The following is a 22,833-nucleotide window of genomic DNA, read 5'->3' on the forward strand; positions in this document are numbered from 1 at the left end:
GTCCCTTCCAGTTCCTTCCTAGTGTTCCCTGTGCTCCCACTTCCCTCCCAGTGTTCCCAGTATCTCTTCCAGTGCTCCTTCCACTGGCAAAACACTGCAGGGCACTGTGGGAAATAGAAAAGGTATAGAACTCTCAGAAAGCTGTGTGAAAACAAATTTCAAGATGGAGAAATGCAAGAATGCTGGAGATGCAAGGACAAGAAACAATAGGGCTGTGAGCTGTGTAGAGACAGGCCTCGGGAAAATATGTGAAGCAGGACAGTAGAAATATGTAAGCTTAATAATGAAGGTTATCCATTGTTTTCATCTATTACAAACAAGCATTGTATAAAGCAAGATGTACGTGTGGTTTTATTAATTGGCCTGAGCAAACACTTGTCAGCTTTTAATATTATTCTATTGGCTAGAAAGTTGTTAAAAGACTTTGTCAGAAAGAGAAATTCATCTGCTGTGCCAGCAGCTGAAGCTGTTCCATCTGCCTTGCTTGGTTCTGTAAAATGAGGCTGATGATTGTGATGGAATAAAGCTTCGAGACAGCTGCTCCAGCATTCCTGTCCTGCCGTTTGTGTACATAGATATTTGTAAATATAAGGTAAGATAAAAAATGTCCCAGAAAAACCCAACAGTGATGGTGTTCCTTGTCCTGCCTTGTTTCATTTTATGAAACAACTGTTGGAATCCCCAAAGAGTTCAAAGGGACATCTGTCAAATAATCCCTTGGGATTAGAAATGGATACTATTCTCGTCTGCTCCTGGCTACTGGACACCCCAGGATGGAGCCGAGGAAGAAGCCCTGTGGAAAATCAAGGTGAACTCCGGGGAAAAGAAATCATGGGACAAGATTTGTCTCTTGAGAAATGGGATGTTTATCACCGGCTAAAGACAATTATTACTACTCAACCTTATATTAATATTCAGGACGATGTATTGAAAGACCTTTTAACATGGGTCAGTATAAACTATTTGAGCATAGACCTTAACTCTGTCTTCACATTTTCTTTTTGGTATGTTGTCCACTGGAAGCTTTATAATCCATTCACTTTCCAAGGGGATCAGAGTGTGGTTAAAATTATTGCTGCTTGTCGAATGATCATGAGCATTTTTCAACAGCCGACCCCACCTGTGCTTTCCTCTGGACCCCAAAACGCATCCCCAAAATCCTCTGCATCCCAAAATGATCGCCTAATTCACATTGAGCACCCTGCTCCTTTTCTCCATCAGCACAGAGTCTCTCCTCCTGCCTTACTTCCTCAGAATGTTTCAGCCTATATTCCTGTGTTGGTTTTAGTTCCAAACTGGGTAGAAATACTAAATAATGTTGTGATTTTGATTTACTAATTTGACATTTTCTTGTGGTGGGATGGGATTAGGAGGAAGGCAAAAACAGGCTCAACTTAATTGGTTGAGAAACTTAATTACTAGAAACTATAAGAAAAAAACTCAGAATCAAATTAGCTGCTCGGGAGAATGGAAATCGGATCACTATGCAAAAACCTTCTTTTCACATTAAGAGTTTTTTTCTATTTTTATCTTTAAGGACTATATTAAGTTATGAGGCACACTCTAAGGATCACAACATTTTGAAAAAAAGCTTACTCTATTTTTGAGAATAGAGGGTTTTTCTTCTTCTTCTTCCCTGGGGAACAGTAGGAGTTTTCTTACTATTTAAACTTAGGGGATTACAGCAATTTTAACATCTGCTTACTTTAATGCTAATGCCTTTGCTCACATTTACAGTTAGAATAGTTATTTTCAATACATAATATTTTGAAGTGTTATAGGGAAACAAGAATTTTCTTTCTGTATCATAAAAAAGAGAAATTTCAGTTTATGACTTTTTTTTCTGTTTGACCTTGGTGTTTTTATACTGGTTTTGTGCGTATCATTATCTCGGTTTACTTTTTTACTTAGGAGAGAGAACAAGATATCTGCAAAGTTATATTCTGTGCATTGAAAGAGTTAATCCTTTCCCCAGGGAGCAGATTGTTCTGTGATCTCATCCAGGCCGAGGTTGGGAGTTATTTTATGATACAGAGTTTTTTAAGGCCACACTTGGCTGGGCTGGGATTGTAAGGGTTCAGCCAGAAAGCGAATATGATACACTGTCAGAGACCTAGGAAAATTACAGCCAGGAAAATCATTCCTGGGCTGGGGTTTCTCCTGGTTCTCTCACAGATCCATTTCCAATCTGATAATTTATTCAGCTGCGGTAGGGAGACTTTCTCCCAGGATGATAATTTGGTCAAAACAGAATGGAATTAATAACGTGAGATTAACATCTGGTGCCGACTGTGGGACTCATTCTGAAATACTATCACAGAGGCGTTTTCTCATTTACCCAATGAGCTACTGTCTTGTCTTAGCTCTGCAGAACATCCTATAAGTACGAATTGTGCTCTCAATAAAATGCCTTCTCTCCCTAAGAAGGTCTGTGTGTGTTGCTGTCATTGCTCTCTCTCCCTTTAGCTGAGTCATCACAGGTTCTTGGCTGCATTCTATCCAGGAGGAAAGCTCGGCCCGGCCTCCCCTTGCCAGCCCAACCAGGCCAGTTCTATTTTCAGAGGCTGGAATGATGCCTTGAGGAGCTGGAACAGAGGTCGCACACAGAGTTAAGGGGAACAAATGGGTATTTATTGTGAGGCCCACGAAAGTCCTACAAAAGCCACACCCCAGCAATACAAGTGCCACAGTCGTGGCCCCTGCCCGGATGGCTCCAAGATGGAAGGAAAAGGAGGAATTGCTCACGAGTGCTCACACCTTTATAGGTTTCAGCCCATTTGCATGCAGGAGTCAGCTATCCAATTAATAGTCTCAAATAGGGAAGTTTCATCCTCCTGCTTGCTTGTGTGTCCGCCCTCCTCTTCTCACGTTGTTTATGCTTAGGGCTTGAAGTTTAAAGATACTGTCCTTGACTCCCTAGATGGAATCGGACTGTTTTGTCTTCATCACCCAAGCACAACGGAAAAGCACATCCAAGCAGAACAGAACAGAAAACTTAAACTTAGAGGTATCAATTTCCCCCCTTTAGAGGCTCGACAAGGCTTTTACCTTGTCGAGTCTCTATTCTAAATATTACTGACAACAAGTATTTAATGACAAATAAGTACCTAATAATGAGAAATATCTAACATTAGATAAATATCTAATAGTGAATACATAATAAACATAAATTTAATAACAATAAACATCTAAATATCTAACAAGAATAGTATTCTACACAATCAACTATTATATAAAAGAGTAGTAATCAGATACAGAAGAGGAATCACTTAAAATGTAGTTTCCATCAGTTTTGTTGTTCCAATTAGTCGGGAGGAGAAGCTTTCTTAATTCTAGAATAGTGGATCCAGGGTCCTCTGCCAGCAACTTTGACTGCGGTGAGGGTGGTCAGCAGGACTTTAAATGGTCCTTTCCACTTGGCTTGCAGAGGATCACTGTCCCACCACTTCACATAGACCCAGTCTCCAGGCTGGAATGGATGTGCTGGTGTGTCCAGTCCTATGGGTCTGGATAACACGATGTAACTCTGAAGTTTCTGCAAAGTGGAACTCAAAGCTATTAAGTAACACTGTAGATCACATTTCCCCTTTATATGAATTTCACCTGGAACGTGCCTGATTTGATATGGTCTACCATACAATATTTCATAGGCACTAATGTTATCCCTTCATCTGGGTTGTATACGAATTCTCAACAAAGCTACAGGTAGGGCCTGAACCCATGTCATAGATGTTTCCTGGCAAATTTTACTAATTTGTCTTTTAAGAGTTCCATTCATACGTTCAACTTTACCACTTGCTTGAGGTCTATAGGTTGTATGCAGATCCCAAATAATTCCCAAAACCCGACTAACTTCTTTAACCACTGTAGCTACAAAGTGTGGTCCCCTATCTGATGACATTCCCAAGGGAACCCCGAACCTCGGAATTATATGATTGAGCAAGACTTTCACCACCTCCTTGGCTGTGTTAGTGTGACAGGGGTAAGCTTCCGGCCATCCACTGAAGGTGTCAACTAATACCAGTATGTACCGGTATCCTTCTTTGCGTGGTAACTCCGCAAAATCTATTTGCCAGTAATCCCCAGGAAGACCCCCTGCCTTTGTTACTCCTAACACAACTCTTTTCCTTGTGTCAGGGTTGTTCTTGCAACAAATTTCGCACTTACTTACTACCGATTGTATAGTATCGGTCATTCCCTTTCCTATTACTACCTTTTTTAGATGTTTCAAAAGGTTTTCAACCCCGAAATGGGTGGTTTCATGCTCTCTTTGTACTAACTCCCGTAGGATCAGGGTTGGGACTACCACCTGGTTTGTTGGTGTAACAGCCCATCCACTCTCTGTAATTTCAGCCTTGAGAAATTTTATTAGTTTGTGGTCCGCTTGGTCATATTTCGGGGTGTACCCCGACAAATCAATCTCCTTCTGCGGAACCACTGCAAGAATACCTTTTTCTGCAGTCCTTCTTGCCATTTTATCAGCAAAGCAGTTTCCCAATTCTGGAGTGGATTTTCCCTTTTGGTGACCTCTGCAATGTATAACAGCTACTTTTGCAGGTTTTTTAATGCTCTCTAGGAGGGCAAGGATTTGCTCAGCATGCTTGATCTGATTACCTTGAGCATTCAAGAGTCCTGTTTCCTTCCAGATGGCTCCATGGGCATGGACAACACTAAATGCATACTTGGAGTCAGTCCATATATTTACCTTTTTCCCCTCGCTCAGGTCTAAGGCTCTTGTCAAGGCAATCAGTTCAGCCTTCTGTGATGACACATCTGCTGGCAGGGCCTTTGCCTCGACTACCTTGTCCTGTGTAGTCACTGCATAGCCTGTCATCCTTTTGCCATTTTTCATAAAACTCCTTCCATCGGTAAAGAGCTCCCAATCTGGATTCTCTATGGGCACATCTTTTAGATCTGGTTGGCTGGAATATATCTCTTCAATTATTTGCAAGCAGTCATGCTCTGGTTCATTGTCAATTGAGATGGAAGACAGAAACATGGCAGGGTTAACAATGGAAGTCGTTTTCAGGGTAACATCATCCTGTTCTAAGAGCAGCGATTGGTATTTCAGCATCCGGTTGCCGGACAGCCAATGTCCCCCCTTTTGCTCAAGGACAGATGCTACTGCATGGGGTACGTACACTACAATGTGTCTCCCAAGCGTGAGTTTTCGGGCCTCCTGGATCAAAATGACAGTGGCTGCCACGGCCTTTAGGCATCCTGGCCAACCTTGGGCAACACTTGTCTAGCTGTTTGGAAAAATAGGCCACAGCTCTCCACTGGTTCCCGAGATGCTGTGCTAGTACCCCCAGAGCCATACTCTGTCTCTCATATATAAAAAGTTCAAAAGGTTTTGCTAGATCTGGCAGTCCCAGTGCTGGAGCTGACATTAGAGAGTGTTTTAGCTGTTTAAAAGCTGCTCTAGCATGTTCAGTCCATGGAATAATTCCTTTCTCGGCTGCTTTTAATGCCCCATATAAGGGTTTTACCAGTAATCCATATTTTGCTATCCATAAACGACACCAACCTGCCATTCCCAGGAAAGCTTGCATCTCTCTTACAGTATGGGGTTCTGGGAGTCCACAGATAGCTTCTTTTCGTTCCTTGCTAAGCTGTCGGTGTCCACGGAAGATCTCAAGTCCCAAATAGACTACTGGTTCTTTAGCAATCTGTACTTTGTCTTTAGAGACTCTGTACCCACTCAATCCCAAGAAATTTAATAAACTTACAGTGAATCGTATGCAGTCCTCCCTGGTTCTGGCTGCAATCAGGATATCATCTACATATTGAAGGATAACTCCCTCTGGCTCTTGTCTTTTCCAATCTTCCAATTCCTTTGCTAGTTGGTTCCCAAATATGGTAGGGCTGTTCTTGAAACCTTGGGGTAGAACTCTCCAGGTAAGTTGACATTTCCTCCCTGTCTCGGGATTTTCCCACTCAAAAGCAAAAAGGTCTTGACTGTTTTTATGCACAGGAATGCAGAAAAAGGAATCCTTTAGATCTATAACCGAAAACCACCCTAATTCATCTGTCAGTGCGGTCAAGAGAGTGTAGGGATTGGCTACTACTGGGTGTATATCCTCTGTAATTTTGTTGATTGCTCTTAAATCTTGTACTAATCGGTAACTCTTACCATCTGCTTTTTTGACAGCTAAAATGGGGATATTGAATTTAGACTCACATTGTACTAACAAACCATGTTGTAGAAATTTCTCAATTATAGGTGCCAATCCCTTACAATTCTCTAATTTTAAAGGGTATTGTTTTTGCCTTACCTGTGTAGCTCCTGGTTTGAGTGCAATACTCACTGGTTCTGCCCGTTTGGATCTTCCTGGGATATCACTGGCCCACACTATTCGATCTACCACATTTTCCACATCAGCAGGAATTTCACTGCATTTTTCCTGTATAAAAAGTGCAGCGACTTGGACAAATTTAGATTCAGGAATCACAACCTGTACACCCTTTCCCTTTTTGAATTTGATTTCTGCTTCCAATTTTTCCAGTAGGTCCCTCCCCAGCAATGGTTTTGGGGAGTTAGGCATATAAAGGAATTGATGAGTTACCCAATGCTTCCCCAATTTGAATTTTAAAGGTTGGAAGAAAGGCCGTGTTTCACTTACCCCAGTCGCCCCAACAACATGTACAGTGTCGTGACTCAGTTCCCCTTCTAAGGTATTTAATACAGAATATGCTGCTCCTGTATCTACCAAAAACTCGATGTCATCTTTCCCCAGCTTAGTTATAACCAAGGGCTCTGCTGGGGGAAGAGCCCTCGGTCTCCCTCACTCAGAGCCTGAGCCACTTGAGGTTTGTACTATTGGGAGCTGGGGAACTGAGGATTTTCCTTTTAACACTGGACAATCCTTTCTCCAATGTCCCCGCTTTCTACAGTATGCACACTGGTCCTTCTCCGTAGGGGAAGTTTTTTGGGGTGACTTTTCCTGAGTTGCCTTCTTACTGGGCTGGGATTTAACGGATTTAACTCTTTCCATTGAACCTCTATCTCGAAACACTTTCCAGGCAACCTCTAGCAGCCTCTCCATATCTCGGACCCCCTCTATCTTCTGCAGCTTCCTTCTTATATCATTTGAAGCCTGACCCATAAACAGCAAAACCAAGTGTGCTTTACCATCAGTTGATTCAGGGTCTAGGTCAGTATATTTGATGGCAGTTTCTCTTAACCTGTTCAAAAAACCAGATGGTGATTCATCATAATTTTGCCTTACTTCATAAAGCTTCGACCAATTTATAGCCTTAGGTACTCCATGTTTTAACCCATATACTACCAGACTTTGATATCGTTTTAGCCTCGCCATATGTTCTGGTATATTGGGATCCCACCCAGGATTCTCAAGGGGAAATATCTGGGTGACAGTACCCTGAAGCAATCCACTGGATATGTTCCCCTCCACGGAGGTTGTGATGGCTTTATTAACCATCTGTCTCTCAGTGGGGTCGAGTAATGTATCTAACATGGAGTTTAAATCTGCCCAGTCAGGGTTTTGTGAGTTAATAGCCTGCTCCACCAATTTTGCCACTTTATTTGGGTTTTCTTTATATTTTCCCACAGTAGTTTTCCACTGTTCTAACTCTATAAGGGAGTATGGTACTTTCACATATACTGGCCCCTGATTACCAACCAAGGGGCTTGCAAAACTGGTTCTCTGTCCCTCTCCCTTTTCGATCTAGTGAGGTGGGCAATTGGGCTACGCTCTCTGAGGACCTTTTTGGCTATCTTTCCCCTTCTCCTCCTGTTTAAGGCAGCAATAATCTCGTCCATTTCCTCATCCTCCTCTTCCTCCTCCGACTCATTCGAGCAAGAGCTGTCTGTTTCTGTTGTAGCCAAGAGTCGATCTCGGCTGGTCCCAATCCTGGATAGCATCATACAGGACCTGTTGCGACTCCGCTGCCGCGCTGTGTGTCCGTGATCTTTGCTGATGTCACCTTCCGAGGCAGCTCCCTGGCCTTTGGTTTGGCACCTCACAGGCCTGAGAACTGAGGGGGCACCGCTCCCCCCATGGGAGGTTCCCTCTCCGCCTTCCCTGTAAAAGGCCCTGTCCCCCGGCCCCTACTCTCGGGGCCGTGCCCAAGGCTGCACACGCTGGCTCTCTCCTCCCCCCTTCCCCACCCCGCGGGCTGCTGCCGGAGGTGGTGGCGGGGGCAGCGTCCATTGCTGCCACGGCCCGCCTTCCTCCTCCTCCTTCACTGACCAGGGCCCCACCTGCGCTGTGCCGGCCCCAGCCCCCCTTTGCGGCAGTGCCGGAGGAGGGGCCGTGCCCTGGCCTGAGCCCGCGCCCAGCGCAGCCGGGACCGATCGTGTCCTCATGGCGGGAGCGACCAAATCTGTCTCCGCCTCCTCTAAGGTTTTATAGGTACTACGGAAAGGTAGCTCGTTCTTTTTGTCTTTTAAGACTAATATGTGTCCTTTCTTTTTATCTTGGTCCTGCTCACATGCTAATACCATAAAAAGTCGAGCATACTCTAATTCTTCAAAGAATCTATCTCCGCGTATTCGGGATATTAAACTTGATATTAATTTTCGGTCTAAACTACCAACTTTAGGCCACGTTTCTCCATCATCTAGTTCATATGTTGGCCAGATTTTCTCCGAGAGTCTGATAAGTTTAGGTTTCGAAAGTATAGACTCTTCCCCGATTAGTTTCGCCCAGTTTTTCAATATTAACCCCAAGGGGCTATCCCTTGGAATAACACTATCATCATGTTCGCCAGAAAATGCACAACCCATTCTGATGCCCAAAATAAGGAGTAAGAGACAAAAGAGACTCGGGGTAGAACTCACAACCTTCAGAGTCACCGCACAAATGCTACGCCACCTTCTGGCTTTAGATAAAAGGTGCTGCAACTTAATCCACAGACCCTCCTAGCACCTAACCCAGCTGCTAAACAGAATACCCTTTTACTCGGTCACTCACGTGCCTCTGTCCCCAGGGTTCTTGGCTCTGATACCTCTGGACCTCTGCTGGGCCATTTCGGGGCTGCTGGCAGAACTTCAGTCCAGGGGGTTTTCCAGATGCCTCCACTGTCCCGGCGGAGTCGCCAGCTCTGATGCCTTGAGGAGCTGGAACAGAGGTCGCACACAGAGTTAAGGGGAACAAATGGGTATTTATTGTGAGGCCCACGAAAGGCCTACAAAAGTCACACCCCAGCAATACAAGTGCCACAGTCGTGGCCCCTGCCCGGATGGCTCCAAGATGGAAGGAAAAGGAGGAATTGCTCACGAGTGCTCACACCTTTATAGGTTTCAGCCCATTTGCATGCAGGAGTCAGCTATCCAATTAATAGTCTCAAATAGGGAGGTTTCATCCTCCTTGCTTGCTTGTGTGTGTGCTCTCCTCTTTTCACGTTGTTTATGCTTAGGGCTTGAAGTTTAAAGATACTGTCCTTGACTCCCTAGATGGAATCCGACTGTTTTGTCTTCATCACCCAAGCACAACGGAAAAGCACATCCAAGCAGAACAGAACAGAAAACTTAAACTTAGAGATACCAGGAAAGGAAAGAGAGCTCTTCCGGGGATTTTTGTTTTTACATGTGTGTTTCACAGAGATGCGTGTAATAATTGATAAAGATTCGTGTTAATCACAAAAGTCTTGGAGTTTGTATAAACCAGAATACTAAGCTCTGAAGTGAAGCATGGACACTAGATAAAGGAAATTATATGATTAAATCTTTCTGTTTTAAATCACCTTGTTATATTATGTTATGTTTTCCAAATAATTGTATCTGCTACAAAATCAGCTTGCAAAATCAGACTTCCCGATAGCCCTTCCTGCCTTTGTTTGATCCATGTTGCTTATATGAAGCACCAGACTTCCAGATTTCGCTGGTGGTTATCTGTGACTGACTATCGCCCAGAGACTTTGTGAGTTTAGAAAAGGATGTTTATTAGGCCACCACTGCTTACCTGGCAAAATTATGACAGCAAAAAATCAAAAATCATTGATTACGAGAAAGCACAGTATAGGAAGAGGCTGCAGACCAAGGTTTGATGGAGCATAGAGTGGGCGATGACCCCTCACATTCCCCAGCGCTGCTTCCTCCATCTATATCAAATAAAGTAATCAAATTTTGCTGAATATCGAGACTTTTGTTTCTCATTTATAACATGCATAAACTTTGTCATTGGTATAACACTAGGTCAGTCTTAAAAATCCGACACAAACTGCTCCTTGTCAGATACAAGGGAGACTGCCCAGGTCTCGGCAGGTGAAAATTCCAGGAAATCTTTACAAACCACCACAATTCGGTCTCCCCATGCTCCGTGCCGGGTCTCCCTCCCCTTAGCCCTCTGTCTGTACCCCAGGTCGGCAGTTCGGGACCCTCTGGGGACCCCTCTGTTCTCCCCGTCTCAGGTCTGGCCTCCCCCGCCTCTCCAATCCTTCCTCAGCCTGTTCCAAACTCCTTTGTTCTCCCGAGTCTCAGAATGCTTTCCCCGGCTCTGTCCCCGCTGCTCGGCCCCGGCCGGTCCCCTCGAACCCTCCGTGTCTGCTTCCCCGAGGAACTGCATTGTCACAGATCCCTGCGTGTCTGCTTCCCCGAGCAACTGCATTGTCACAGATCCCTGCGTGTCTGCTTCCCCGAGGAACTGCATTGTCTCATATCCCTGCGTGCCGTTTTTGGCCTCTCTTTACCTGCAGCATCAGAGCGGCTGGCGAGCGAGAGTTTCCAGCCGCCCCGAGGGTCCATTCCATCCACCGATGCAAGCCCCCCTGCCCTGCAGTCTTCCTCCGTTGTTCCCTTGGATCCCAGCGCAGCTCCAAGCCCCTTTACAGCCACATCTCCTCCTTCTCTTCCTGCGGCGAGCGGCATTCCCGGTGCCCTCTCTCTTGCCCTTGGCACAGTGTGCCCGCTCCAGCCCGCGCCGTCCCACGGGAACTCGGCTCGTTGTCGCAGCGCTCGGTGCCCGGCCCGGCTCCATCAGAGCCTTTCCCGGCGGGCTCGCTCCCGGCCGTGGCTGCCCCGGCCCCAGCGTAGCTGCCGTCCCCGGCAATCGGATTGCTCGGCCCCGCTCGTCCCGGCGGCTCCGCTGCCCCCGCCCGCGGCTCCGCTGCCGCTGCCGCTCGTGGCACGCGCTGCTGCTTCCATGGAGCCCGCAGGGATGCTCCCGGCCCCGCAGCGATCCCCAGCCCTGGCTGCTCCCACAGCCGCCTGCCCTCCGCAGCTGCTCCCGCGGCCGCGCCCCTGCAGCCTCTGCCCCGCCGTGCTTCTGCCCTTGGCGGGCTCGCAGCTCCCGTCTCCACCACAGCTTGCGTTCCCTCCCGGCTCCCGGGGACCCTCCTGTTCCTGCCCTGCTCCTGCTAATGCTGCACTGCTGCTTCTTTCCTGACAAACGGGGAAGGAACAGCAGTGCCACATACGCCAGACAGTGCCAACCTTGGGACACAGCCTGGGATCACTGATCAAACAGCACATCCAGCAGTGAGATCGAATGGAAATGCTGCCTTGCCTAAAACTGATTCAAAAAGCCAAAGTGACAATACTCCATCACGTTTACCTAATTGGTCACAGAAATTAGACGGAATCTTGAGCCAAATCAAGGTTTTGATTCCTCAAAGGGGCAATTGCTTGCTATGCCTGTGAGGTGTGGTAGTAATTATCGGAATCCACAATATGAGGCCCTCTCTCATCATGACATCAAACAACTCAGACAAGCTATAAAGGAGAATGGCCTGGCTTCTCCTTATTTTGAGAATACGATATAAAGTATTTTTAATTCCTATGATCTCACTCCCGCAGATTGTCGTAATGTGCCTTCCCTGATTTTAACCAATTCTCAATATCTCTTGTGGGACTTAGAGAGGAGAAAGCACCTGAACAGACGAGGAGAAAGTTGTGCTGGCAGTCCCAGTGCTCAGCTCACAATTGCTCATTTAGCTGGGGATTCACCGTATGACAAGCGCCAGGCTCAGGCTGTGCTGCCCAGAGCTGTCTCAGGAGATGTCAGGAACGCTGTGAGAAAGGCTTTACGTGCTGCAGAGCCAGCTGGGAGCCGTGCTTTTTCTACAGTAATGCAAGGCGAGACTGAAGCTTAGAGTGCTGTCCTGGGGTGACTTTGTGATGTTGAATTGTATCCCCATTCGTCTGTTCAGGCCAGAAGTAAGGTTTGTATCTTTAAGGCTGCATTTGAGAGTGAAGCGGGGGGAAAAGAGAAGCGGTGGAATGTCTGAGGGCGTTGTTTTCAAAACATAGAGATCGGAGTTTCATCACTTCCTCTCCTGAACTGTGTCACCGTGGTGCACAGTGGGAGAGAGCTCTCCTTTGCTTTTAGTTAGTTCATGACTAACTGAAGCAGAAAAGTATGCCGGACGATTTTTCTTCCCGTTTTTTCCTGGAATTATTTGAAACTGCTCTGGACTGGGAACCTGGAGGGAGCACCGGGAGCTTGCACCTGTGGCCACCGAGGCCTGGCCTGCCACCCACAGCAGAGAGACTTTCTGAATTAGTCATCGCTTCAGAGCGGAAAGAAGATTTGTCATTTGGTATTGCTCTTTTTGGGGTTTTTTTTGTTTGGTTGGTTTTTTTTTGTTTTGATTTGTTTTTTGGTTTTGTCTGTTTGTTTGTTTGGTGGGGTCTTTTTGTGGTTTTTTTGGTTTTTTTTTTTTTTTCTTGTGTTTGGGGTTTTTTTTGGTTTGGGTTGGGGTTTTTTTGTGCTGGGCAGTGCTCTGTTGAATAAACAGCTTTCTTCCACTTCCGCTTGGGCTTCCTTCCTGGGGGGGGGCCCTTTGGAGGTTTTCTCCCAAGTTTGCCCTAAACCGGGACATTAATATATCAGTAGTAACTCTCTTAAGAAATTGAGGCAATATTTTCTTAGACATTTATGCATAGATGACATTAAAGCAAAAAGAAGTAAAAAAGAAAGTACCGAAGAGCTGAACTAATTGGTTCCGTCTAATGTCTACAATAAAATAACTGCAACTTGAAGTTTAAAGGAACAGATTTTAACAGGACCTAGCACCATGCAACCTTCACATTCCTCATCTCTATATCAAAAGAACTGCGTCTGATAATTCTTATCATTCTAGTTTAGGCGACTTGTTGACATTATTTCTAAGTAGTGTCCTTCGGAACGAATGCCGCCCTCCACCGCCCATCTCCGCCTCCCCACTGTCCCGCACGCCGAATGCTCCAAAGGGTCAAAGCCGATCCACCTCCAGCTCGGCTTTAAAGAGCGGCGGCCGCGCCCGGTGGGTCTGGCCGGGACCGGAGGGGCGGTGTCGAGCAGCGATCCCCGGAACTCGGAGCGGCTCCAGCACAGGTACGAGCCGCGCTCGGCTGTGCCCCAGCCCGGGGCTCGCTGCGGCCGGAGGGGCCGCGCTGAGGGGAACGGGGCGGTTCTGGCGAGTTCCTTGGGCCGGCTTCCCCCGTGTGCCCCGTGCCCTGAGACGGCCGAGGGAGCGGCTGCCCGCGGTCTCGTCCTTGCCGCGGATCCCTGGGGACGAGCCGGTGCCGCAGCAGCGATGGCTCATGCCGGTGTCTCTCGGTAGCTCGGAGGTGGCTGCTCCGTGCCCGGCAGAGTTTCCGGCCGTGGCGCCCCGGGCTCGGCGCCGCTGCCCAGGCGGGAGGTGTCCCTGCCCGCCTCCCGGAGAGCTCCCGGAGCCTGCGCTTGTCTCCGCAGGTGCTGCTGCAGCGTCCGGGCAGCGGGCACTGAATCGTGATTTTAAAGAGTTCAGATTGTAGCTAAGGGTTAGAAGTAATTCATATTGATAAGGGTGTAAATTAGATATACAAACGATAGGTTGGTGATTATTGCATGCTTAAGCTCAAGATAATGGAGGTATTGTTTGTCATTGAGAACTTCTTTCCGTTTTGTTTCTAGAGGGAGGTGGAGTAAGTGAAGTCTTATAAGAACAGTTTGAAACCAGTAGAATAATGGCTCAGACCTGGACTTTATACCAATCAGTCACGAAGCAGGGGATATTGGATGGTGCCAGAGTGTCACGGAGACCTGATGAAGACTTTCCTTACTTCATCTTTCGAGACCACCGACCCAATTCAAGAGAAGAGTTGTGTAAGCGTGATGGACTATTGGCCTCATTTTAGTACAGAGCGGGGGTGGGAGGTGCTGGGGTAATGCATATGTATCGAATGTAAGACTTTGGGAAATAAAGAGAGGACAAGAAAGTTTGTACGGGGCTGCCACGTCTCTAGGGAATTACTCTCGTGCAGCCCGCCGGCGTCTTAATAGACACACCACTTTGTAACTTTAACTAGTTAGAGAATCTTTGTCCGTGAACATATCGGTTTTAACCATTCAATTTGGCGACCACGGCAGGTCAAGGTTGTGCTCGGCGTTTTGCAAGGAAATGAGTACAGACAAAGGACAGGATCGTTTTAGCAGGGAAGAGTAAAAGCGTTTAATAAGGGCTTAGTTGTGATTCTAGATACGGAGGTTGTGTTTGTTAGATAATAAGAGTAGCTTCTGTCTGAGAATCCAACCTAGCCAGACGGATAGAGGGAGCTCCCTTCCCTCAGTGGTTTGGGCTGGACGCGTGGGAGTTTGTGAATTCAGTGACCCGGTGGATAGATAGGGGAAATGCAAGAATATATTTAGAAGGTTTCTATCAAACGTCTGATGGAAAACTGGTGACATTGGATTGATAACAACAGGCTGCAGAGAATTTAGAAAGTCAAGAAGAGGTGAATGGAATAGCTTGTATTTGTGGGAAGTTTCCTGCAGTTTTTAGTGTATCTAGGGGCTGGCATCATGCGTGGGTGCTATTGCAGTGTAAGATTTGCACGGGACACTATTATTGTTCTACTGTTAGCCGGTACAGAGAGTGTGCTCGGTGCCGACAGCTCCCTGAACGAGCTGATTTAGAATCAAAGATTTTAAAGCTGGTGCGTGGAAAGTCACACTTAACACCTGAGCTGTGCGAGAAGAAGACTGGGAAAGGAGAGTAAGGAGCTGTGAAGCTCGGTTTGGGTGGAAAAGAGATGAGAAGGTGAAGGAGGAGATAACAAGCATTAGAGTGCTGGGAACTAACCCAAGTAAAGAGATCCCTAAAACTAGTTGGTTAGGATGTGTTTTGGCACACTGGAAGGAACTGGAAGGGTACAGTGGTAGAGAGAAGAAAAAGGCTTTTGTTAAGTTTTGTACTCAGTGGTGGCCACTTTACAGCCTTGAAAAAGGGGTCAGATGGCCTCCAGCTAGAACTTTAGATGATGAGACTTTGTTACCGCTGATGCTTTTCTTGGGACAGGAACAGAAGTGGGAAGAAGTGAGGTATGCTGACATGTTTTTTCTCCCTCTGGCAGCACCCTGAGTGGCAGAGGGATTGTGGAATTGGAACCCTCTCTGACCCCTTGGTATTGGCCCTGGAAAAAGACAATAAGGCCGGTAGAGCAAGGCTAAAATGATGTTGTAGTTCATGGTCAAGAAATCAACGCTGCACACACCCTGACAAGGTGTATCCAGCTGAGTCACTAGAGCAAAAGTTGAGGAATTTGTTTAAACCACCCGCGGGAGTCAAGGAAGGCTGAAAGGAGAAGCAAATTCGAGATGGTAATTAACCCCAGCTCCCACTTTACCCTCTACTTCTGTAAAAAAGCCAACTCCAATCTCTATATCAACTCCAGCTCATATTCCATCCCGCACTCCAATTAAACCCATTTCTATTTCAACTCCAGCTCTAAGCACAGCTGAATCAACTGCAGTTTCTATTTCAGCTTTGGCTCCAGCTTCTATTCCATCCCCCACTTCAAATACTCCACTTACTATTGAATCTCTCCCACTGTCCAACAGTGATAATGAGGAAGAGGAGCCCTCTCCAAAGGGTCCTACAGCATCCCAGACCTGGAAACCAACTAAGAAAATTATTCAAACACCTTTGAGGGAGGCAGTAAGTCCTGAAGGGAAAACAACATTCCTTAAAATTCCTTTTTCTAGAATGGATTTAGAGGCTTGGGAAAAGATTGCAAAATGTTATTGAAGTGACCCAATAGGTGTGGCAAAGAAGTTCAAGTGTATGATTAAACAATATTGACCTGAGTGGTCCGATCTCCAGCTGTTGTTGGAGATGCCTTAATGGAGACAGAAAAGCAATTGATTTTGAAAGTAGCTGAGAGTTTAGCAGAAAATGTTTGTAAAATAACACAGAGGAAAAGGAGAGATCTCTTTCCTCTTCAAAATCCACATTAGAATCATAATAATAATGAAAATATGGAAAAACTAAAGGATTATCAAGACTTTATAGTGAAGGGGTTAGAGCAATTGCTAAACTTAGAAACTGATCAACCCTATATGCAATTATGCATATAGGTCCCTGTGAAACACCTTCTGAATTTTTAAAACATTGGTGAGATGCAAAATGCGTTGCCATGCACCTTTAAATCCTGAGTCTGAGGCAGGGATACAACAACTAGTAGATTTATTTCTCTGACAATCTACAGGAGACATTAAACACCAAGTTCAGAAGATACGGGGTCTGACAGAGCAAGGTGTAGAGACTTGGCTAGAAGAGGCATGGAGAGTTTTTAGCAACCGGAAAGAAGGGTGCAAAGAAAGGATGAGAAAATTGGTAACAGGAGTAAGGGAAGAAGAAGAAAAAGGGAGGTGTGGACAAGGGCCACCAAGGCAGAAACCACCCTGGCTAGGGAAAGACCAATGTGCATTCCGTAAGAAAAATGAACACTGGAAGGACCAGTGCCCAAAATGAAGAAAAGACAATAATCAAAGAAAAGAAGATTGAAAAGGTGAGGCAGTGGTTGCTTATGTTAAGGAAGACTGAGGTAAGCCGGAAGGTCTTACCCTTGAAGACCCTCTGGTTATAATGAAACTAAGGAACAAAAAAAAACAACAGAATTTTTAATAGATACAAAGGCAATGTATTTGGTGTTAAATAAAGCTTTAATGCTAATAACAGGTAATTATGTCATGGTAAAAGGGACAACTGGCCAATCTGAAAGAACTTATTTTTATAGGCCACTGAAATAGAATTTGGGAAACAATGGGGAATTCACAAGTTTTTATATATGCTAAATGCTTCATCAACACTTTTGGGTAAAGATTTATTGGAACGACTAGAGGCAAAAATAATATTTAAAAATGGGGAGATCATTTTGCAGGTTGAGGACCAACAATATGTAGAGAAGTGTTAGACCTGGTGTTAATAACCAATGAGACTAAAGTTGAAAGTGAAGATGAAATAGAAAGGAAAAGAATGGATCAGGTATTTCCTGGGATGTGGGTTTCTAATATACCAAGAAGAGCAAAGAATGCAGCCCCAGTGCAAGTTAAGCTTAAAGAAAGAAAACAGCCAGTTGGAGTTACATAGTACCCCTTCAAAAAGGAAGATAGGGAAAGGATTAGCTCAGTAATGGAAAATTTTTTGCAGATAGGGCTATTAAAAGAATGTCAGTCTGAGTTCAATACTCCTGTTCTACCTGTTAGAAAGCCTGATGGATCCTACTGAATAGTGCAAGATTTAAGAGCTGTCAATGAGATAACTGAGGATTTATACCCAGTGGTTGCCAACCCCTACACTTGGTTAACCTGTTTAACACCTGAACTAATATGTTTTCTTGTTTTAGATTTAAAAGATGCTTTCTTTTGCCTTTGTCTCCATGGGGCTAGCCAGAAGATTTTTGCATTTGAATGGGAAAACCCCAAAACTGGATGCAAAACTCAGCTCACCTGGTCAGTTCTTCTCCAAGGATTTAAGATTTCAGGATTTGGAGAACAACTTGCAAAAGATCTGGAATCTTGGGAAGCTCCATCAGGAGAAGGACAGTTGTTGCAATAAAATAGCTACCAAACCTCAAGAGATGTGTAGAGTGGACGGTAAGCCTCCTAAACTTTCTGGGTTTACAGGGGTGTGGAGTATCCCAGAAGCAAGCCGCGATGGTGAGGCAAGCAGTTATCTACTTGGGCTACGAGGTCATTGCTGGACAAAGAACCTTGGGATGGAATGGCAAGGGAGCAATATGCCAGACCCCAAAACCCCAGACAGTAAAGGAACCGAGAACTTGCTTGGGCACGATGGGGTGGTGCAGACTGTGGATTTACAATTATGGGCTGTTAGTCAAACCCCTATATGCCTTGATTACAGCAGGAAACAGAGACATCCAATGGACGAAAGAAGCCACACGAGCCTTTGACCAGCTAAAGAAGGCCCTCATGTCAGCTCCAGCCCTGGGACTCCCAGATGTGACTAAACAATTATTGTTGTTTTCTCATGAAAATCTGGGAATTGCTTTGGGAATACTAGCACAAGAACACCCCTCTCGAAGACACTGAGACCTGGTTCACTGATGGAAGCAGCCATGTGATCAGTGGAAAAAGACATGCTGGGTCTGCAGTTACCACGAGCAGAGAGGTGACAGAGTCTGGACCATTGCCAACCAACACCTCGGCACAGAAGACTGAAATAATTGCCTTAACCCCGGCTTTGGAACTGGGAAAAGGAAAGAAAATTAATATTTATACAGACTCAAGGAATGCATTTGGGGTGGTTCATGTGCATGGAGCCATCTGCAAAGAAAGAGCACTGTTGAACTCACAAGGGTAAAGCATTTAACATGCGCGAGAGAAAATAAAATTATTGTAGGTAGTCCAGCCACCTGAAAAGGTAGCCATCATGCACATCAAGGCACAGCAAACAGTGAGCTCAGAATTGGAAGAGAGAAATGAGCTGGTGGGCAGAAAGGCAAAAGAAGCAGCAAAGACTCTGGAACTGCAGTGGGAAGGACCATTCCAAGGGCTCCTCACCACCTATACTGCAATCAAAATCAAGGAACAAAATGTGTGGATCCATCACTCCTGAGTGAAGAAAGCTCCTGAAGGACTTTGGAAAGTTATACTGGGTGACAACGAATTGAAATTAAAACTTTCTTGGGTAAATAAATAGAGTGTGGGTGAAATGATAAGCATAGTTTAAAAACCCACTGAAGAAGAGAAATGCTTGTAGTTGTCAAGTATAATCAAGTCAGTATAGCCTGGAGAGTTGTGGCTTTTGTGACCATTGCTATAGCCACAGATGCTATTGGAGTTAATGCAACACCACGTGTGTATAATGAGACTGGTGTATATAATGAGCCAAGGGAAAGCTTTTGACTTCTACTCCTGTAAGTCTCTGAGTCAGATGTGAAAACTTAGAAATGCAACAGTATGGGAAGGAAGAAATATTTAAGGACGTGAATATGTGTTTATCTAGGATGGATTCCATGAATTTCACCAGGAGCCTGTGAAAGCTATTCAAATTGGTCCTGAGTGCTGTGACAAATATTTAATTAATTGCCCTGAGTTTAGGCTTAAAATAGAAGGTTGTTCAATTAAGGATTTTAAGATTGACTCTAATGTAACCCAAATTTGTACGGATCCCCGAAAAGATGAGGTTAAGATAACTCCACGAGGGCCAACACTGGCAGAGACCAAGGTCACTCCAATTCAAACCACTTCAGAACCCGTAGTTGCCATAATTACCAAGATTGGGCCATATGCTCTTAAGAAGACAGGAATTCAGAAGTTGCTCGTTAATCCAGAATGGTCACTAAAATGGGTAGAGATGACAATGCAGGTGAATGCCTCTACCATTCAACCCCAGTGTGCTCCATTTTTAAGGATCTCTTTCATGGACTGGACCACCTGGCTGCAGAAGTGTATGCCTTATATGTCCAGAGAGAAGAGAGACCTCACTGTGTTATTGGGAGCAGGACTGGGGGTTTTAAACACAATGGATTCAGAAGTACTAATGAACAAATTGACAGTGATTGGCAGTGATGTGGTTAAATTGCAACAACCTTTACAATCCTCCTTATTGGCATTAGGTACCAGCCAGTGGAAGTTGTCCAAAATATTACCAAAATGGGAAAACATATGTTGGGGGTTGGTTTTTCCTTTCCTCTCTGTCTGTGGAATTTTTCTCATGGACATGCTAAGAAGCACTGATGGGGCAGGGGGATGGGGAGACTCTCTGTTTCTTTTTTTGGAGTTTCTCTTGCAGGGTGGGGGAACACCACGAGATTGGAAGTAGGTAAAGGAGGGTGGGGGGGCAGTTGCTGGCACTCACTCGATTTTGGCTCTGGGAGGAGGAATGCAGCTGGAAAACCTCGCCCCCCATCCCAACATGGGGGCTGCCTCTTCTGGTGTTGGACCCTGCACCCCTGCTAGGATTCTCTCCTGTTTCAACCTATCATCTCCAAGCATCCTGATGGAGCACCAGGACCGACACTGTCCCCAAGGATCCCTGAGCAGAGCCTCTCCTCCACCCTTCCCATCCAGGACACAGCTGCCATCACCCCCAGCACTCCTGCAGCCACGCGGGATCGCCGCATCTGCCCCTGCCCACCGGGAGCCGGCTGGCACTGACTGCCAGCTGTGATGGTAACTGCACCACAGGGGAAAGTGTCCACAACCAAAAAACTGTTACTGGGTTCCTGTCCTGTTTGTTGTTAATTTCATAGATGTCGTTTGGTTTGCCTTGTTTTATATATATACCAGTATATATACCTATATATGCGTATATATTTATATGTATATAAAGAGCTGTTATTCCTATCCCCATATCTTTGCCTGAGAGCCCTTAACACCAAAATTATACTAATTCAGAAGGAGGCATCCATTAGCTCCATTTTAGGGAAGGTCCTGCTCTTCCCTAGCACACACGTGTCTTTTCAAACCAGGACACTGCCCGAACCTGCCTTTCCCCTCACCCTTTTTCCCACAGTAACACTCCCTCCCTGTTACCCTCCTCCCTAATAACAATGTTTCTTGCACTGTCCTTGTCCCTTTAAGTTACAGTTGCAGATTATTTCTTCCTACCTCTGGATTTGAAGTATTCTTTAATCTCCACCGAGTAACCCATCTACAGTACCTTCCTCCATGAACCAATGAAGTGAATGATGCTGCTGTCTCCAGCCAACACTGCTCAACTCTGGATGCTCCCGGTCCTACCAACGGCATTCAGATGGCTCGTCCCTCAGCCCAAACAAAATTGTGGGTGACCTTGGAAGAAACTCTTCAACAGGACAATCTGTGCCTGGCCATGGGTGACCTCAGTGACCCTCTAGCCACGTGCCTGGTGGGAATTCTGCTGATGGCAAGAGACTGTCCCGTTACAGGTAAAAAATCCAGCCTGGTGGATACATGGGAGGAGTGGACAAGGATTTTGCTACATGCACCAGAGGAGCACCAAAACTGGACCTATTGGGGTCCTCCCTGGCCACTTTCTGTATTCCATTTTATTATTCAATTTTACATCAGCCTCTCCCACAGTCTGAATACATTCAATATCTCCTTAGAAACACCTGAGCCAGAGAACATGGCATTGAATGGATGGATCATATCCCTGATCATGCAGCAGCTCCCAGGAAGGTTCAATGGTGCAACAGACTACTGAAGAGTACCCTGAAGGCACTTGGTGGAGGGACCTTCAAGAATTAGGAAATGAACTTATCAAGGGCCACCTGGATGGTCAAGACCCGAGGGTCCATCAGTCGAGCTGGTCCTGCCCAGTCTGAACCCTTGCACACAGCAGATGGAGATAAAGTCCCTCTGGTACACATGAAATGAATTTTAAGAAAGACTGTCTGGATTAATCCCACCTGAGACAAAGACAAACCCATCCCTGGGATTGTCTTTGCACAAGGACCTGGTTACACCTGGTGGATATTGCAGAAGGATGGAGAAACCCGTTGTGTACCACAGGGAAACCTAATCTTGAGTGAGAACTGAGTGTAAGGTTTCACTGTAGAGTCTAAAGAGGGTATTGATTTGGGTATGATGCAGATGGTAATAGAATAAGGGGTGGATAATGTCTTGGGTTGCAATACAGGATGTGACCAAAAGTGTGTATTCTATCCCCATCTGTTAAATACCAGGTGGGTCACTGTTCTTTATGTTTTCCACAACCCATCCTTCCTCCAGGAAGATATCTTCTGTTAATGGCCATTGAGTCCCACTGCATGACTGATAAAATTACATCATCCCACTGGGAGATGTTCCACCCAGGGGGAGGAGCCAAGCATTTCCTACCCACATAAAATCTGAGATTTGGAACATCAGAGCAGCCTTTTCCCACTGGATTCCAGAGGAAAACCAGACCCTTCTACATCATCACTGGACCTTCAGAGGAAAACTGCACCCTTCAACAGCAGCGCTGCTTCAACTGAACCACATCTGTCACTGCAGGAGGATGCAGCCACCATTTAATGGGACTGCTACCAACACCCTGACTGACTGATGGGATGTCAGGTTGTGTTCTGACTCTGTCAGTGTTTGGGGTTTGTAACACTGTAATTCTGGTTTTTGTAATATTGTATTTTTATTTTAATTTTTCTTAGTAAAGAACTCTTATTCCTGTTCTCCTATCTTTGCCTGAGAGCCACTTCATTTCAACATTATAATAATTTGGAAGGGGAGGTTTACATTTTCCATTTCAAGAGAGGCTCCTGCCTTTCTTAGCAGACTCCTGTCTTTCAAAGCAAGACAATTGATTTGAAGTAACACACGAGGCCTCTCTGCTTTTAATTTTTGAGAGTATTTGTAGCAAAGGAAGCCTGAGGGAATTCATTAGGGAAGACAAGTGTGGTGTAGTTCCTTTTCAAGAGATTTTTATCCAAGTATATTCTGAAGTTAACTGGTTAATTTTCCCTTATTGTTTGTGTTTAAACTGGGACAATCCTCATTCATCTGCAATATTAAGGGTATCAATGGAAAGAAACCTGCCCGGGGCATTTGTACAGAGATATCAATTGATTGGGAATTCCCATTTTCTTGATTAAATAGAACAGGGAACATCCTGTATGATGCAATTTTATCAGTTTGAAATGAGAGCATAACCTCCATGTTCATCATCTTGAAGTTTAAATTGAGA

At 45.5% G+C, this 22,833-nt stretch overlaps 2 long non-coding RNA genes across 8 annotated transcripts; one reads left to right on the top strand and one right to left on the bottom strand.

The window, feature by feature from the left end:
* Nucleotides 1-2,609: 2,609 nt before the first annotated feature.
* Nucleotides 2,610-12,236, bottom strand: LOC148222944 (uncharacterized). The gene is made up of 2 exons (XR_015804996.1): nt 10,654-12,236; nt 2,610-10,065 (listed from the first exon to the last, which is right to left on the bottom strand). It is a non-coding gene; the product is annotated as an uncharacterized LOC148222944 (long non-coding RNA).
* On the top strand, nt 12,228-22,327 carry LOC148222945 (uncharacterized). 7 transcript variants are annotated; one of them, XR_015804988.1, is made up of 7 exons: nt 12,228-13,277; nt 13,839-15,524; nt 15,765-15,861; nt 17,552-17,801; nt 18,070-20,342; nt 20,754-21,079; nt 21,260-22,327. It is a non-coding gene; the product is annotated as an uncharacterized LOC148222945 (long non-coding RNA). The 7 variants fall into 7 exon arrangements; XR_015804989.1 differs by having other exon boundaries at nt 17,595-17,801; XR_015804986.1 differs by having other exon boundaries at nt 15,765-17,801.
* Nucleotides 22,328-22,833: the final 506 nt, after the last annotated feature.

Source organism: Sturnus vulgaris, chromosome 8, assembly GCF_052056855.1.
Source record: "Sturnus vulgaris isolate bStuVul1 chromosome 8, bStuVul1.hap1, whole genome shotgun sequence".
Lineage (NCBI taxonomy): Eukaryota > Metazoa > Chordata > Aves > Passeriformes > Sturnidae > Sturnus > Sturnus vulgaris.